At 32.5% G+C, this 17074-nt stretch overlaps 1 long non-coding RNA gene across 2 annotated transcripts; it reads left to right on the top strand.

Moving 5' to 3' along the window:
- Positions 1–7912: 7912 nt before the first annotated feature.
- Positions 7913–9508, top strand: LOC145788657 (uncharacterized). Of its 2 annotated transcripts, XR_014345772.1 has the most exons (4): positions 7913–8427; positions 8627–8713; positions 8939–9064; positions 9149–9508. It is a non-coding gene; the product is annotated as an uncharacterized LOC145788657 (long non-coding RNA). The 2 variants fall into 2 exon arrangements; XR_003631209.2 differs by having other exon boundaries at positions 8627–9064.
- Positions 9509–17074: the final 7566 nt, after the last annotated feature.

The following is a 17074-nucleotide window of genomic DNA, read 5'->3' as shown; positions in this document are numbered from 1 at the left end:
CCATTATTTTGTAATTAATTTGAAAACATCATCAAGAAGTAATTTTCACAAGGGACATTTATTTATAAATCTCTCTTTACCTAATTATGTTCAACTTAGTCCAAACTATTTTTTGGGTAAATTATACTTATACCTCCTAAGATTTGGATTTATACATATTATCCTCTGACGTTTGAGAAATTATACCAACCCCCCTTTCATTGTAATTATTTAAACGGAATGAAAACATTGAACTCATGTACTCTCTCTTTTCTTGCTTTGCTTTACTTCCTCTATTCCTCCATTTTTTTCCCAATATAATTTCCTCTATTTTTCTAGCAGGAGTTGTTACATTTTATATAAGTAGGGAATTTGTGAAATGAGACTATTAATCACAGAGGTGGGAATGTAATTTTCAAAACATCAGGGGGTGGAATGTAATTAGACCAAATCTCAAGGAGTGTTCATGTAATTTACCCTTATTTTTTGAGAAATTCTATTTCCACATAACTATTTATTTTAGTATATATTATTTCTCAGTACACACTTATTAATTTGGTTATTGATTATTCTTCTCATTCTATACACTTTATGTTTCAATTATACCCTAACTCATATCTTTATATACATACCACCTAAACCCTCATTCCACGCACCTTTACCCATTTGGTTGAAAGCCTTCTCCCACACACCTGATGTATGAAAATGACCCATTGAAGAAATAATGAAGACCCATTGATCTCCATTAAAGACCTATTGACATCTGCAATACCCTACACTTGACAACTCCATTGAAAACCCTCCATTGCATTCTTGAAGGTGAAGATCTCCCATCTATTTCGAAATCTTTTTATGTGTTATCATAGCCCAACTACATGGGTCTACAGGGTCTTCGTCCCAATTGTTCAGAACACCATGAGGGTCATTCATAGAATTTCTGATAGTAATCAAAGAAGAACAAGAATACTAGTTGTGAATATGTATTTGTCCCATTGCATTGTTCAGATAGTTTTCGTCCCATTGTTCAAAGAAGAACAAGATTACTAGTTGTGACAACTTCCTTGTGATAGTCTTCGTCCCATTGCATTGTTCAGAATTTCTATGTGGATATGTATGTATGTATTGAGATATATATTTGTTTTTCTCTCTATGAAATCAAAGATTACTAGTTGTAACCACTACATAGAGTAGGTGAAGAAGAACAAAAAGAGATTTGAAAGAGATTTTTGATGTGATAGAAAGAAAACAACAATATGGGTTTTAGCTGCTGTAGAATTTATGATTCTTGACACAACAAGAAGACTAATCGTTTTTACATTTTAAATTAGGGTTTTTCTTACTAAAAAGATGTGCATTGAGATATTTTTATTTTAAAAAGATGTGTATAAATAAAATTAGAATATAATATTAAAGGTGTATTTTAATGTCTATTATAGTTATTTTATTTTAAGGTATAATTGTTATTAAAATAAAATTTCATTAAGTGTGTGGACTGAGGTAAGCAGGTGTGTGGAAATAGAATTTTTCTTATTTTTTATGTTTCAATAAATCTTATGAGTGACATAGTTACCAAAATATCTCTAATAATAATAGGATGAAATGTGCATTAATATTCATATTGACAGCGTGAATGTTTGGACATTCACACAGTCAAATTTATTTAATGTGAATTTTTATATCATGGAACATTCATACTATCAAATTATTTATTTATTTGTATTTTATAAAATTTCATATTCAAATGAGATCTTATTTGATAGATCTCGTTAATTAGGTTTCAAAAATATAAATTTCATAAGAAAAATACGAACAAAAATTATGAATTTTTAAAGTTTAATATAAAAAGTACAAAATAGTGCACACCAAGTTGGTAAGGGTTCAAAAAATATTTATAAGAGTAAAATTATTCATAAAATACCTTAAATATTAGAATTATAATTAGAATTTGGTGGATCAAATATCCAAATAATATGACTTATTGAAATACAATAATATGTTATGGACTAAGGTGCAGTTTAATAAAGCTGAAAATTGAAAATTGAAAATTAAAGTATTGAAAACTGATTGCTGAATTTATTAAGTTAAAAAGTTTTTTGATAAAAATTTAAGTGCTAAACTAAAAATAAATTGTTTGATATGTATAAAATTAAATTTAAAATTTATTATTTTCAAATTATGTATTTTAATTTTTATACTGTGATGGTGGTGGTGATGGTATGATGATGATGGTTGGTGGTGGTGGTGGTGGTTGTAGCAGTAGCGATGGTGGTGGCAGTGGTAGTGGGGGCGGTAGCCTGGTGGTGGTGGTGGTGGTGATAGTGGTAGTGGTAGCATTAGCGGTAGTGATTGTCGTCGTGGTGGTAGCGGTGGCATGATGGTGGTGGTATTGAATTTATAATAGTGTATACTGATATTTATATTTAGTATTTATAAAATAAATGAAAAATTTAGTTAAAACTCCTCCATTGGACTCTTGTTTAGTGAAAAGGACAACCCAATTGATTTTGATTCATAAATCCTCTAAGGAGAAAACACATAATTGAGGAAGGACAAAGTAAAACATCTTTTTTTTTTTTTTGGACAATATTACCAGTGTCACGAGACCCAAACCTGCCCCTTTAGCTTTAGTATTATGACCAGTCAGTAATTATAGATTACCTACAGCCTCTATTGACAAAACATCCTTAATTTAATTTGCGAGACTTAGCAGAAGTAATACAAAACTTGAAAATAATCAATTAAGCTGTGCTTATATGAAACACCTCATATTATAGCTGTGCAACCATTCTTTATATACATACATCACAAAAGTTTTAAACATCTAATATAGTTGTCGAACATCTATAACTTATATTATATTAAAAAACTATCCCATTATACAAAATTAAAGTACCAAAACGAGATTACAAAAAAAAAAAAAAAAAAAAGGGTTTAACTTGCTTGTCTCTACACGGGACCAACTTGCTTAACTTTGGAAGTTCTTCAAAAAGGCTGACATGGGGTAGACTTCGAGGCTTTCCCTAACTTTGGCGTTCAACTTGCTCACCTACACACACACACATAAATAGTGAGTTAGGGCCCAGTGAGTAATAATAAGATAAAGATGTTAAATGAATGAAATTCAATAATTTTCAAAATAATTCTCATTTCAATTCCATTCAAAATGTTCTTCGATATTTCAATAATAACAATCATCTCATTAACAATTTACGTGGTACATCCATAGTGTAACAACATTACGATAACAATGGACCACAAGGGTCAATCGCTGGACCACAACGGGTTATTCAATAATCTAATGGACCATTAAGGTCTAACATCAGAGATTTCTGTATTTCAATTAATCCAATAGCCACGGTATTATTTTCCCCAAACAAGAGCCTATAATCAATGGCCGTGGTATTGTTTTTTCCAGATAAGGGCCTATAATCAATGGATGCTACGAATACAATTTCAAAAGGAACTTCATTCAATAAGGAATAATAGCACTTCATTTAACCATTCCATCAATCATATATCGAATCCGAGAACAATAACAGTTTCGAAAATAGATATAACTTGAATATATCTTTATAAAATTATTACTTATAGTGGGTTAAGTCGATGCTAGGCCTCGAACGTCCACCTAAACAAAACACATAACAAATACACAATTGAAGCACCACTCAATATCCATTTTACTTTAATTTAACTTTCCCTATGTGTTTCTAACTCATTCCATGATTATATGAGTCTAGTTAGTACCTAAGAATGCTTGAAATGATATGAGAATGCAAATATGCACTTAAAAGAGTTAGTCAAAATCTGTTGAAAATAAAGTCTTCGCTCAAGCATAACTTTAATCACTCGAGCGGTCTGCAAAACTTTGCAAAAGTACTAGTTGTTTGATTTTTACGCTCAACAGTCGCTCAAGCCAAGGACTGAGTAAAAGTGGGTTCGCTCAAGCACACACTTTGTCGCTCGAGCCACCGTGCAATTGTTTGCAAAACTACTGGGAGCTTAAATTTTATGCTCGAGTGACACTTTCTTCGCTTGAGCGATCTACTCAAATTTTGGAATTTCCAAAATTGAGTTTGAAGCTCAAAACTGATTTTTCAAGTGTGAGACTTGCATGGCTTGTTCCAAAAACATAGAAAAACATTGTGAAACATGAAAATACAATTACTTTGAAATTAATTTTTCACAATCATGGTTCAATTTCCCCAATTAACATTCAAAGCATCAAGTTGAAACCATGTAAGCCATGATTCAAACTCTTTTCTTTCCAAAACACAACAAAGTGGTGAAAAATGTATGAAATCATGTAAGACCTTAAAGTTCATGCCTTCCCGACCTCATGCATGTACGAAATTCATGAAATCTTAACTCAAAAATGTAAAATGAAGCATGCATGTACACAATGCATCTCAATTCTTCTAATTCATGGTAATTCTAACCTCCATTATACAATTACATGCAAGTGAACTCAAGAACTAGATGAATTCAATTTTTCTATGTTTTATCTACAAGGATTTATCTACAAGGATTAAGGGTGAATTTCATACCAAGAGTGTGAATTCAAAAGTATGTTAGCTTATTTCTTCAATCTCTCTTCAAATTCTGCACCAATCTTTCTTCTCTCTCTATAAGCTTGTTGATGCCAAGTTTCTCTCTAATTTCAACTCAAAGATGCTATAAAATGAATTCTTAAACTCAATTGGGGCCTTATATATGTGTAGATTAACTTGGACTAATCAAGGTTGGTTAGTGATAATTAACTCCACTTATATCTTTTTAATTCTAATTATTTTGATCCAAATCAAATTTCAATTAAAGTTGTCATAAATTCTAAATATTCTAGTTAGCCTATTGGGCTAGTCATTTTTGGTTTCTGAAGCTGTTTAGGCTTTCAATTTTTGATTTTAAGTCGGTAAGTAAACAAATATTCCATGTATCAACAGATGATCACGAAATTAAACATGTAATTACACATGCAATCAGACAATCATGCAATTATGCTTATTAAAATACTATAAATACTGTAACATAATACTACAGAGGTTGGAGTCGTCACAGTCAGAGTAACATGTTACTGTGAATCAGAGTAATATGTTATTGTCAAATAGAGTAACATGTTACTGTTACTGTTTACATCAATTTTGACGGTAATAATTTTTTTTTTAAAAAAAGAATTTTATAGCCAACATGGATCTTATTTGATAGATCTTGATGAGAGAATTTAAAAAATACTAATTTTATTAAAAATCGATATCTACATCAAAAATTATATTATTTTAAAGTTTAATGTTTTGAAAATAATGGTATATGTTGGACCTTTCAAGATTTTTTTTTTTTTTTTTTTTTGTGATTATCCTTAATGCATTAAAATTTTATTATGAGGGTTTTTTTTTTTTATCAAATCCCTTAATTATTAATATATGTATGACAAAAATTAGATACGGTAATTGTTAAGATTGGTAGCCCCAGCCCAAAATGGCCTGGCCCAATTTGACATCATTGATCTAATTATAGGCCCAAACCAACCATTTAAGCACATACCACCCCTCAGCCCAATATCCAGCTCAATGACCCAATTCTCAATCCTGTCCAAGTTTGACTTGGGATAATGACCATAATAGTTGGACTTAATTCCTATAAAATTCTATTGAAAATAAATCTTGGTAAAATTATCGTTAAAAATAATTTTTTTGACACCTTTTTTAGGGTAAACTACTAATAGGTCCTAATAGTTGGATTTAATTCCCATCAAATCCTATTGAAAATAAATCTGGGTAAAATTATCGCTAAAAATAAATTTTTTGTGACAATTTTTTATATATGTCATTAAAAATTGACAATTGTGACTTTTTTGTCCTGATTTTTATAAATTGTTGCTAAAACTTACAATTAGTGACTTTTTTATGACAAATTTTTCCTATAAGACTTATTAGACAATAAGTCCACTCATTAGGACCTACACGCAAGTACCCCTTATATAATTTATTTTAAGACTTAAAAATATGACTTTTTTACATTGTCCATGATATACTAGTTACACGTAATGTTTTATTTTTAATTTTATTCAAAGTTAATTATAAAATTTTATATGAAATATTTTTGTAGTAATTTATTTAAGTTTTTGTACTTAACATTAATTCAAAAATTATTATTATCTTTTTATTGTTGATTATGAATTTTTTATTTTTTTTAAAAAAAAAGTATTAATAAGCACTCATTATGATTTAGTTTTCTGACTCCATCGCTGGGAAACGTTCCCAAGAAAGATAGGTCAGGTGACATTTCCCAAGAGGTAACTGAGAACAAATCTGCATGAGCTAAGCAGAGAGGGAGGTATGAAAAACCCTAACCATGCACACACACAAGACCATTCGATTCCATTCAAGCAAGATAGCTAACTTCTCCATCGGAGGGCCTAAAGGGTAGACACGCAACGATGAGACCCTCAAGGCTTGTTTTGCAGGTGTTCAAGGACACAAAGCTCGATCAAACACTACCGGGCGAACCCACTACTTGGACCACCAACCACCGGACATACTAACGTCATCAAAGGGTGAACATGACTTGGTTTGATTTTGTTTAGGATTAAATCACAATTTATGGTTCCATAAAATTATAACAAAACAAAATCAAATCATGAAAATCTTGAAATTAAATCTGACCAAACAAGTAAAATACAGTTTGATTCGATTAGAATCATAATTTTAGAAACTTGATATCATTTATAATATAATCACAAAATATTGTTCACAATCTGTTCAAATATCAAGTAATTTGTCATCTTTTTTAAACAAAAAATTGTTTAGATGATAGTTGTATAATTTTTATTTGGTATTATAATTTTAGATTTTGTTTGATATTTTTTTTCTTCCTTTTCTTTTGTAATAGATGGGGTATTTTTTTTTCTTATTGTAAATTGAATTTGCCAAATTATAAAGCAACAAGACCAAATTTTTATGTTTTTGAGTTTGGAATAATTTTCTTCATGTCTTATCTGTGTAAGTGAACTTTAATATATAATTTTAATGATTATATATGCAAAACATATTCTGTTTGATTACCAGTATAAAAAAAACAGTTATAAATACTTATCATTTGACCCACAATTTTTTGTTGTCGTTGCTGTTGATAATTATGTATACGGCAATAATATTCCTAAAAGTTAACCCAAAAAAATCTATATAATAAAGCAGGACGGATTTTGAAAATATCCTAGAGACATTTGTCCTACTAGGACATTTTAAGGGTCATGATTCATTTGTATATTAACATGGACAGCTCAGATGAAAACCTTCTCTCTCACTCTACCTAAATTTCCCGCCTAAGAGTCCCAAACTTTGCAACCACCCATCCTTATCTATCCTATGATTTATGAATTTGAAAAAGATGAGTATCAACATTTTTCTTTATCTATATCTATAAAATAAGAAAACTCAATATCTATCCATCCCATGATTTATGACACCCATCCACTCCCTACAAAACAAAAAAAAAATTAATTGGTTAGCCCATCAAGCAATAAAATTTAAAATTCAAAATTGACGACACTATTATCCCATCGTTTATGAATTTGAAAAAGATGAGTATCACCATAAACAAAACAAAAAAAAAAATTAATTGGTTAGCCTATCAAGCAATAAAATTTAAAATTCAAAATTGGCGACACCATTATCTAATTTGAAAAAGATGAGTATCACCCTATTTCTTTATCTATATCTATAAAATAAGAAAACTCAGTATCTATCTATCCCATGATTTATGAATTTGAAAAATATATCTGTATCTATAAAATAAAAAAACTCAATCTATATTTATCCCATAATTTATGATTTTGAAAAAGATGAGTATCACCATTTTTCTTTATCTATATCTATAAAATAAGAAAACTCAATATCTATCTAAGAAAACCCAAATTCAAAATTCAAAATTGTTATGTTATGTAACCAATCTATCTTTCAAAATTGTTATGTTATGTAACCAATCTATCTTTCTATATGTATGCTTCTCTATTTGAAAATAATTTCTATATAAATTAGGTGCAAATATTCTTTTTCACTCTTTGTGGTCATCTTAAAATTTTTCTTTATAGGATTCAGTTAGGGACCACCACCAACAGAATTCAGGTACATATTTAAATTTTGTGAATTTTTTATTGATTTTATTTTATGTTGAAAATTCTTAATATTTTTTTGACGTATTTTTATTGGGTTTTGTTGGTTTATAGAAATATAAAGTAGACGAATTGGTAGATAAGAGTGAAGGATAAAAAATGGAAGAATAGTAACGTTTTGTAATACCATTTTTTGTTTTAATTCTAAAATTTAAATCTTTAATATTTTTTTCTTTGTTCAGTCCAAATGGATTTCTTCAGCAAACGACAATTGGCATGGGAGGATGCATTTCGGAGTCTTTACTACATGCTTCGGAAGAGTGTGTGTGAGATTTTTTATGGTAATTACCTTTATTCATGCTTTTGCAATTTTGTTCATCAAATCCATCGATCGTAAGAATTTTGTGCAATAGGTGAATGATGACTTCATCTGTGTATTCTTCGTGATCTTCCATTTTAAAAGTCTGTTATATCTGCCTTTATCTACCTGCCAAAATAAGTACTTACATTGATTTGCTCTTATAATTGGAACTTTTCCAGTGTGCACTGCACAGTTTGTGGTGATGTTCATTGGTGATGATGGTTCGAAGGAATACAAGAAGTTTAAGGTCATTGTTAAGAGAGCATGTAAGATTTTATATCCTTATCTATCGTACCTCACCTATCCCATTTTTAAATTTCAAAACACACCCATCCACTCCCTACAAAAAAGAGACCCACGCTTATATCCTTATCTATCGCACCTCACCTATCCACTTTTTAAATTTCAAAACACATCCATCCACTCCCTACAAAAAAGAGACCCACGCTTATCGAACTCTCTCTATAAACTCTCCTCTTTTTTTCTTTCAGTCTCACTCCAAATTTTCAATTTTCAAAACACCCACCCTCAGCCATGGTGATGCTCATCACCTCATCCAGTCATTACCTGTGCCACTTTCTCCAGTCATCTCCACGCCAGTTCTACCCACAAGCAGGGTATGAAGAACTCACTCTCTATGTATCTATCTCTCTCTGTGATTGTTCTGTTTTTTTATTGTTGTTTTGTTTGTGAATCTGCAGATGGATAGAGCACGATCCGATGGAGATTATGGAGAGTGTGAAGATTTGTATGAGCAAGGCAATTGACAAAGCCACTGTAGATGGGCACAATGTTGACAGTGGACTTAAGGCAATCGGACTCACCGATCAGAGAGAAACAACGGTCGTTTGGAGCAAATCTATTGGCCTCCATCTCTATAACACCATTGTTTGGATGGATGTTTGTACCAATTCCTTATTCATTCATTGATTCATCCTGTTTCTTTTTTCTTTTTTTTCCTTTTAATTATTATTATTATTTTATCATTTTGTTCGTGCAAATTGAAGATCTAGAATTGTGTTTGTATTCTTATCAATACCCATTTCTTGAGTTGTCTGATTTTTTTTTTTCTCCTTTGTGAGGATATTTTGTTCTTTGAATGTGATTTTATATTGTGTGATTTTATCAAAAACTATTGCATGTCTTCATTTAGGGATTTTTTTCCTTCCCGTGAATTCATTACCTACTCTTTGAAAAGAGAAAAAAAAAACAAAAAATTTGAATACATCCCTCTCTAATTTTGATTTATATTTTAATGTCATCATTAATTACACCGTACCTTCAGGTACGGGCATACGCTAGTATATTTATGAATCACAATTAGTTACAGCTTTTAGGAAAGTCAGGGCTTGATATTATATAATTTTAGATTTTATTTGATTTTTTTTTTCATTTTTAATAGATTGGGTATTTTTTTTCTTCTTATTGTAAATTAAATTTGCTAAATTATAAAGCAACAACGCCAAAATTTTATATTTTTGAGTTTGTAATAATTTTCTCCATGTCTTAATGTGTAAGTGAATTTTAATATATAATTTTAGTGATTATATATGCAAAACATATTCTGTTCAATTACTAGTATTTAAAAAATAAAATAAAATTATAAGTACTTATGATTTTACCACAAATTTTTATTTTATTTTATTTTATTTTATTTTTGGTTATTGATGATTATATATACAACAATACTAGATATATCCCTAAAAGTTAGCCCAAAAAAATATATTTATGAATTACAATCAGTTGACTTCCTTACTAAGCTTTCAGGAAAGTCAGGACTTGATATTATAATTTTAGATTTTATTTGATATTTTTCTTCTCTTTTTTTCTTCCTTTTTTAATAGATTGGGTATTTTTTTTTCTTATTGTAAATTGAATTTGCTAAATTATAAAGCAACAATACCAAATTTTCATATTTTTGAGCTTGAAATAATTTTCTTCATATCATAATATGTAATTTTAGTGATTATATACATGTAAGGCATATTGTGTTTGAGTACCAGTATAAAAAAAAATAAAAATTATAAGTAATTATCATTTTACAAGTTGTATATATTTTTAAAAGTTAACTAAAAAAAATATATTTATGGATCACATACATTAAGTATCGCTTGCTTTTTATTATATTAACTTTAAATTTACATTATAAACCTTCAAAATAAAATTTTAAATGAAATAATTTTTTTTAATACATAAAGGGCCTCAATTTAAAATTTCGCCTTGGGCCTTGAGGATCTCAGGGCTGACCTGTGCACTGTTGGCTTTTGTGGACCCTGATAAGTACTATTCACTAGGCCTTGGATCCAATTGAGGGTTTGGGGGAGCATTCCCCAAGGGAAGGGGGGTCAGTTAAGTCTTCACTCAAATTTTTGGATACTATGATAATTTCTTGTTTCTTTTGCGTTGTCTTTATTCTATATTTATAAATAGATGAAGGTGACATCTCTTGTATTTATGAGAGAAAGTTGTATTGTATAACGATTCTGGTTTAGACCGGACCCGTTTGATGTTGTGGATCCGGGTTTCCTTACTTTTAATGATTGTTCATATCCTTGTTCATCTTATTCCCTGTTGAATTGGGTTGTTTGAGTATTGTGATTGCGTTTAGAATAGGTTGGGAGTCTGTTTTTCAAAGAAGTCATTGCCTAGATTTTGGCCTGTTTGCTTGAGCGGTCCTTTGGTCGCTCGAGCAGTCTTTGAGAACTCTCAGTACTTTTGCAGGTTTGCAAAACTACTGGGAGGGTGTTGTTTTTCGCTCGAGCAATACATCCTGCGCTCAAGCAGTTACTCTATGTCTGCAAAACTTCTAGGAGTATGGTATTCTTTGCTCAAGCGGTCACTTTGTTCGCTCGAGCAATCTCACTTATTGTGTCTGATTGCTCAAGTGGTGCTTTGGTCGCTCTAGTGGTCTGTGCATATATCAGTTCGTAAAAGTCACTTTTTCATTTCTCTTTCTTTCTAAACATTCTAAAACTTTAGATCTACATACTCTCTCTCTAAAACTCGTCTCAAACCCTAAAATACACCTAGATCTATTGATCTATGCACCAATGTTTTGAAAATCGGACCGATGAGTGAATTGGAAAAGGGACTGGGTGGACGGGTCACCGGTTCAATCGTCGGGTCAAAACGGTCGAACCGTGACGTCATAATTAATATTATATAATTAAAAAATATAATTATAAATTATAAATAAATAAAAATATATATAAATACTTAAATAAAAATAAAAATTGTTGCATAGTATTTATTAATAATATTTAATAAAATCATAATTGATAAAAAAAAGTCACTTATTTTAAAGAAATTAAAATTTTTAAACATTCATTCCAAACAAATTGATTGAATGCTACATTTAATTTTAGAGGGAAATTAAATTTTCAACTCTCCCTCCAATCAATATGTTTCAAATAATTTGATTGAATCCCACATAGAATTTTGTAGGTTCTGTTTGAAAAATCTTTTCCTATGAATAGAAATAGACTTTCATAATCTTCTCAAGCTTCTAATGAGTCTTCTCCTTATGAGAGGAGACTCTTGAAATAAGAATTTTTAGTCAAAATTTTGAAATATATATATAAGAAAGAAAGAAATAGAAAAGAAAAGAAGAAAAAAAAAGGTTGAAGACAAAAATAAATAAAGAAAAAAAAAAAATCGGGCGGATCCTCAAAACTTGGTTTGGGTCGCCAGTTCTGTCAGTTCGATCGTTGGGTCTTTCAGTTTTTCATTTTTACATCGGTTTTGCTCTCACTTCGGTTTTAAGGGGGTTTACCAGACTAGAACAAGGCCCAGTTCTCGGTCTGACCAGTCCAAACGGTCGGTACGGTCTGGGTTTCAAAACATTGCTTTACACCCTAGTCTCTTTGTTAAAAAGGTAGAGCTCACCTAGAGTTTCATTCTAATCGGAATAAAGTTGGTTTTCGGCGTCGTTGAGATTTTTTCACTCTCTCTCTTGCCCTCTAGCTTCGAGGTAGAGATTTCTTCATAATTTTATGTAATTTTTAACTTAGTTATTTGCTTTCTAAAACAACATTGAGATTTTGAGATTTTTGAACAAATCTAAGGTTTTGGTTTAAAATCAAAAGAGAGATTTTCAAATGGATTCTTGAAAATGGTTGTGGGATGGTAAATGTGGTTGAGTGGTAATGAAATGATGGATTTTTATCCTTGGAATTGATTTATAAAGAAAATGAGATTTTGCCTTAAAATCTTGAATGTTTGATTTGTAAAGAAAAAAAATGGAATTGATGTTGGATTTTTGTGAAATTGGAATTGATGATGATGTTGATAAGGATGGTGGAGTTGGATATGTATTATCACTCACATCTTAAAATTTTGAAAAGTTTATCTTTATTGAAAATTGTTTATTTGTTTAGAGATATTTGTTTTGGGCTATCGGTGGATGATAGTTATGATTGTTGTAGAAATTGCATGAGAATTAGAAAAATTGAAACCAATTTCTCATTCATTGCATTGAGCAATGTTGTATATTTAACACATTGGAAATGTATATTGTTTTGAGAAAAAGGGGGCGAATACCTTGGTGAATCTGGGTAGGGGGTGTGGTTGTGGTATTATGCGTGTCCTTGGTGAAAGTCCAGAAACCCGAGCGGTTAGGTGTTGAGCCTTCCGATTAATACCGGTAAAAACGACAATTGGTAGTGCTTGTATAGCCTACTAGCAGACACGTACCTAGAGATTCCCAGAGTCTGTACTCACTGCCCTGTTTTTGTTGTAAAAGAAATGTTTTCATGAATTGTGAAATAAATCTGGCATTGCATGGTTTTGAAAAGAGATGTAAAATATTTTGGCACGAGCATTGCAAATGCACTCACTTTATACATTTGTTAAGATTTATATACTGTGTTAGAGTTTCTCTATTAGCTTTGGCTCATCCTATGTGGAAAACCATTTTCAGGTGTTGATGCTATGCCTCCGCCAAGAACATAGCTTAGGAGGAACTTGGAGCTAAATGCTTTTTTTTGTTGTTTGTTGTATTTATTTTTGTACAAGCCTAGGACTTTAACTATATTGAGCATAGATTCACTTTTGTTGTAACCAAGTATCGTCTTGGAAAGTTGTAGCCTTTAGGGCATTTAATTATCTGTTTAATTTTTTTTTATTCGTATCTTTTACTTATGGCACATGCTATAGATTCAGGGCTATGACTTATGAATGTACAGTTGCATGTGTCATTTTCTGTACAAATGAAATCATATGAATGGTTGAGTATTGGTATCAGAATGCATTGTCTTATATTTAATATTGTGGATGGTTTATTGTTATTTATTTCAGGGCGTTATATATTTTTTTCAGATCATAGTGAAAACTGTAGCAGCCATAGACGCAACCTTATTGTGAGGTGAATTACGTAAATCCTTGTGTTCTTATATGTGTATAATTTTTTCGATTCATTTCATCTTTCTTGATTATTATTTCATGTTTCACTAATCTTAGTTAGGCAAAGTTAATTCCTAACATGCACAACATCTAGTAGTATATATATAACCAATTTAGTTTGATTCTAAATTCAAATCATAACTAATAAAACCATGGACCGAATATCATTTGTATTTTTAGCAAATCTCAAGAGGTGTCGTGACATCTCAAATGTTTAATTAATTTTAATACTGCATTAATATCAACTAATCATGAAAAAAAGAAGAAAATAATAGTTAATTTTATAGTTGTATGTGTTAAAATGTAATTTAGAAATTGTTTAGGATGATCTGAATAAATATACATTTTAACTTTTTACAAAAAAATATAAAATGTGATAGAGAAATGATGTGACCAAAACAAGATAAAAAGATAAAAAGATGTGATATTCTAGCACATTCCAAATAAGGCCTTAATTTAAGGGTCATTATGTTCTAAAAGCGAGTAATGTAATTAATTTAGTATTTGGGCCATGGAATAATTAACTATTTGTTTGGATAACTTTGCCTTTGTTCTGGAAAAGAGAAGATGGAGCAAAGAGAAACAGAGAAGTATGGAGCAGCAAAGAGTCGCGGAACAACGAATAGGGAAGATGGAGGATGGATACCTGTTTTTCGGTAAAAGCCAAGGAGGAATATGGGAAATACAAACATTCACACATTATTTGTGGACAATCTTCCAGAGTCCATGGATCCGAAAGGTCTTTACAACATGTTTACAAAGTTTGGCGTGGTCAAAGATATGTTTATCCCAATTAAGAGAAGAAAAACCACAAGATCACGATTTGGTTTTGTTCGTTACGATTGCCATATTGCAGAAAAGGTGGCTATACATAAGGCAAATGGAGTTTGGTGTGATAATAGAGCTTTGGTGTGAAGAGTGCTGCATTTAGAAGAGATCAGAAAGGTAAGGTACAAAATCTAAGTAAGCAAGACATGCAAGGTAAAAGGAACGATGTGGGGTGAGTGAATAGAAGACCATCGTTTGTAGAGGTGGTAAAAAGAGGGAAAAAACCAAAAGAATTGGAAGCTGTAGTTATCGTAGAGGAATATGGGATTGGGTGGTTATATGAGAGTGCTGTAGCTAGGCTCAGGAATAATTGTCAGTTTTCAGACTTCATGAAGGAATTTTTCAAACGAGGGCTGAAGAATGTACGAATTCGAGAAGGTGGAGGAAGGTTAGCGATACTATCTTTTGATTCGGTAGAGGCATTAAGGAACATGAGAGAGGTGTTGGGAGAATGGATTAATGATTGGTGTGAAAACGTCGTAGAATGAAGGGAAGGTCTTATGTTTGAACAAGAAATGGAGGTATGGTTACGGTGCTATGGTATACCATTGAATTTACGGAATACTACAAATTTCAGAAAAATTGGAGAATTATGGGGAGAGGTATTAGAGGTTGAAGATGTTACTATGTCCATGTCATTCTTAGCACATGGTAAGTTTAGAATCTTGACAAAGTCTATGGAGACCATTAACAAGTGTGTTAAGTTGATTAGTAAAGGCTTCGTAAGCAACATTAGGGTGTATGAAGAGTTATGTTTCTGTCAAGAGCATCAGAGAGAAGATAACTCATCAAATTTCCAATTCAGTGAAGCTCAAGGGGCTGACATGGAAGATGGGAACGAGGAAAATAAAGATGACATGGATGAATTAGAGGATGAAGTGGATGGCAATGATGATGTGGCACATGATCATAGGGAAGGGCATGGTATGCCAAAGGAGGGCAGTAGTGGTAGTTCATTTGCTTTGTCAGTAGTAAATGAGACGTGCTATGAAGTGGGAGATCCACGAGTAGCTGTGACAGGTCTGGGAAAAGAGCTAAGCATGCACAGGGTATTGATTAAGAACAATAACAGGGGAAGTAGAAGAGTTTTAGAGTGTGGGCCTTGTAGACACCCCATTTTTGACCGACCTTAAGACTTAGACGTCACCAGTTGAGCGCTCGGTGATGCTACATATCGTGCTTGTTCATAAGTCTCAGAGTCGCGGCCATGAGCCCTGCCTCCAGACTTCCGAACCCTCTTCTGTGCCTTGTCTCGGTTTGCGAACCAGGCTCGGTTTTCTCTGTTTCTTTTCCTGAGGGGAGGGAGAGGTCCCGTAGACCATCTCTCAGTGGCCGTGGGCTACATTTGGTGGCCGTAGGCCATTTTGCCCATTTCGGAGCCCGGTTTCCGGTTTTTCGGGACCGTCAGGCCGTGTGCCTCAGTTCGGGATCGCTTAACCATCTCCGTTTGCTCTAAATTTTGGCATACATCTTATTTTCTCCCTTTCAAGGGACACTGGGGCCTGAGAAACCCACTTCGAGGTCGAATACTATTTTCGGTGTTTAACGGGCAGTTTCCGGGGCCCCGAACTGCGTGTTTTGGCCCCCAAACATTCGTTTTGCATCGGTTTTCGTTCATTTTTGGCAGGTACCTCTGTTTCATCACTAGGAAGGTCATGGAAGGGTGGAAGGCTAGTAATTGTTGCAGCAACCAGTTATCTCTCCTCCGGAGCCTCCCAGCGCCCGTTTTTCCAACTTCCGGGCTAATGTTGAACACCCTAGGGTTAGTGTTGCCAACTTTCAACCACATATTTGTGATCTACACACCTGGGAGGACCCTAAAAACCCATGGCCGGCCAGTAATTGTAAAATTACTTTTTTACCCCTCTCTTCTGGGCTAATGTTGAACACCCTAGGGTTAGTGTTGCCAATTTTCAACCACATATTTGTGATCTACACACTTGGGAGGATCCTAAAAGTTTATGGCCGGCCATTAATTTTTCTTTCCATTTTTGCCCCTCCTCTTCAAATGCAATGTTGAACACCCTGGAGTCACTGTTGCCAAACCCAAACCACATATATGTGATCTACACACATGGGAGGACACCAAAAGTTGGTGGGAGGCCAGTAATTTTGCCGAAAAGCCAACTTCTTTTTGGTCAAAAGTGGTTCAGCATGAATCCGGGAAGGAGAAAAAGCTGCGCGGCTTCACCGAAACGGGCGTAACTCTTTGCACAAGAGGAATTAAGATATGAGGCCACTACCATTGGAAAGCTTACTTCCGGGGCTTCATTTTGCACTCAAGAATCTCCCAAGTCCAAGTCCGGGGGGGGAGAGATGTGGTTGGTTGAAGTCCGCTTGGACTGAATCTGCGCGGCTTCACGGAAAGGGGCATAACTTTTTCTATAGGAGGAATTTTA

This window comes from Camellia sinensis, chromosome 12, assembly GCF_055761805.1.
Source record: "Camellia sinensis isolate YWXY chromosome 12, ASM5576180v1, whole genome shotgun sequence".
NCBI classification, from domain to species: domain Eukaryota; kingdom Viridiplantae; phylum Streptophyta; class Magnoliopsida; order Ericales; family Theaceae; genus Camellia; species Camellia sinensis.
This window is presented reverse-complemented; position numbering and strand designations above follow the sequence as displayed.